Raw genomic sequence first — 3,032 nt, 5'->3', positions numbered from 1 at the left:
TAGAGCAACAATTAAAAAGGAAAGGAGTGGCTAAGAGGAGTTCTACCAACTTTGGTTCTTCTAGTTGGAAAGACAAAGGCAAGAAAGATGGGGCTGCTACTTCTAGTAGTTCCACACCTACCCCATTAAAAACTCGTTCAAAGTCCCAAGAGGAACCCTCTAAAAGGAGTTGAGATGTGAAGTGTTTCAAGTGCCAAGGCCTAGGACACTATGCTTTTGAATGCCCTAACAAAAGGTCCATGGTTCTTAGAGATGGAGAATATATAAGTGAATCCGATGTTGAAGAGGAAGAGGAGAGTGAGTACGTAGAGGAAGAGGAGACTCTGGAGGGAGATTCGTTGATGATTAGGCGGTTACTTGGTGGTCAATTGAAGCCCGTGGAGGAGAGCCAAAGAGAAAACATCTTTCACACTAGATGTTTAATCAATGGCAAGGTGTGCATGGTGATCATTGATGGAGGTAGTTGCACCAATGTGGCTAGTGCTAGATTAGTGTCAAAGCTAAATTTAGCTACTAAACCACATCCTAGGCCATACAAACTTCAATGGCTTAGTAAGGATGGATAGGTGCATGTGAGGCAGCAAGTTGAAGTGGACATTTCCATTGGGAAATACAATGATAAGGTACTTTGTGATGTTGTTCCTATGGAGGCCAGCCACTTACTTTTGGGGAGACCATGGAAATTTGATAAAAGAGCCAATCATGACGGTTACACCAACAAGATCTCTTTCATGCACCAAGACAAAAAGATTGTGCTCAAACCATTGAGTCCACAAGAAGTGTGTGAGGATCAAAAGAAAATGAGAGAAAAACTTCTGCAAAAGAAGAGAGAAAAAGAAAAAGTGAGCAAAACACTTGAGAGTGAGAAAAAGAGGGAAACACTTGAGAGGAAAAAGAGTGAACAAAAGAAAAGTGAAACACTTGAAGTGAGGGAGAGCTATTTAGCCACAAAAAGTGAGGTCAACAGGTTGTTTCGTGCTAAACAGTCACTATACATCTTGCTTTGCAAAAATCAGATTTTGACCACTAACACTTTTGATGATTTTGAAGTGCCTTCTAATGTTAAATCCCTTTGGTAGGATTTTCAAGACATGTTTCCATCAAGTGTGCCAAGTGGACTACTACCTTTGAGGGGAAATTGAGCATCAAATTGATCTCATTCTGGGAGCTTCTTTGCCCAATAGGCCAGCCTATAGAAGTAATCCACAAGAAAGCAAAGAGATTCAAAGACAAGTGGATGAACTCATTAGCAAAGTTTGGGTAAGAGATAGTATGAGTCCTTGTGCTGCCCCGGTGATTTTGGTCCCTAAAAAGGATGGGTCGTGGTGCATGTGTTCCAATTGTAGAGCCCTTAATAACATCACCATAAAATATAGGCATCCTATACCTAGGCTTGATGATTTGCTTGATGAATTGCATGGTGCATGTTACTTCTCTAAAATCGATTTAAAAAGTGGATACAATCAAATTAGGATTATAGAAGGGGATGAATGGAAAACCGCTTTTAAAACAAAATATGGTTTGTATGAATGGTTGGTTATGCCTTTTGGCCTAACTAACGCTCCTAGCACTTTCATGAGATTAATGAACCATATCTTGAGAGAGTTCATAAGAAAGTTCATTGTGGTGTACTTTGATGATATTCTTATCTATAGCACTTCACTTGATTTGCATATTGATCATTTAAAATCTGTCTTGTGTGTGCTTAGAGAAGAACAATTGTATGCCAATCTTGAAAAATGCATCTTTTGTACTAACCATGTTGTGTTTCTTGGGTTTGTTGTGAGTTCAAAAAGGAGTGCAAGTTGATGAGGAGAAGGTTAGGGCTATTCAAGAATGGCCTACACCTAAGTCTGTGACCGAGGTGAGGAGTTTTCATGGCTTAGAAAGTTTTTATAGACGATTTGTGAGGAGTTTCCAAACTTTAAAAAATCTTTTGAAATTGAGTGTGATGCTTCAAATGTTGGAATTGGGGCTGTGTTGTTGCAAGAAGGCCATCCAATTGCTTATTTTAGTGAAAAGTTAAGTGGTCTTACCCTTAACTATTCAACTTATGATAAGGAGTTGTATACCTTAGTGCGGGCTTTGAAAACATGGCAACACTACCTTTATCCCAAAGGAATTTGTCATTCATAGTGACCATGAGTCCCTCAAATATATCAAGGGACAAGGTAAGCTTAACAAAAGGCATGCCAAGTGGGTGGAATTCCTAGAGCAATTCCCTTATGTTATCAAACATAAAAAGGGAAAAGATAATATTGTAGCCGATGCTCTTTCTCGGCGTCATGCACTACTTTCTATGCTTGAAACAAAATTGATTGATCTTGAATGTTTGAAAAGCATGAATGAAAGTGATGAAACTTTTGGTGAAATTTTTCAGAAAATGGTTTCTTTAGACATGAAGGCTTTCTTTTCAAAGAAAACAAATTGTGTGTGCCTAAATGTTCTACAAGAAACTTGCTTGTTTGTGAAGCACATGAAGGGGGTTTAATGGGGGCATTTTGGGGTCCAAAAGACTCTAGAAACATTACAAGAACATTTTTATTGGCCTCATATGAAAAAGGATGTGCAGAAATTTTGTATACTCCATTGCCAATTCTGGAGTATCCTTGGATTGATTTATCCATGGATTTTGTTTTGGGGCTGCCAAAAACAAGCAGTGGTAGAGACTCCATTTTTGTGGTCGTTGATAGTTTTTCTAAAATGGCTCATTTTATTCCATGTAAAAAAGTTGATGATGCTTCCCATGTGGCTGATTTGTTTTTCAAGGAGATTGTGAGACTCCATGGTTTGCCAAAGAGCATTGTTAGTGATAGGGACTCTAAGTTCCTAAGCCATTTTTGGAGGACTTTGTGGGGCAAGTTGGGCACTAAATTGTTATTTTCAACCATTTGTCACCCACAAACTGAGGGGCAAATAAAAGTTGTTAATAGGACATTGGGAACTTTGCTTAGGACAATGACTCATCCGATGGGCAAACTAAGAAGGCCTACATTGCATGGGATGACAATGACTCATCCGACGGTTCAGAG

Source organism: Glycine max, chromosome 2, assembly GCF_000004515.6.
Source record: "Glycine max cultivar Williams 82 chromosome 2, Glycine_max_v4.0, whole genome shotgun sequence".
Classification (NCBI taxonomy): Eukaryota; Viridiplantae; Streptophyta; class Magnoliopsida; order Fabales; family Fabaceae; genus Glycine; species Glycine max.
This window is presented reverse-complemented; position numbering follows the sequence as displayed.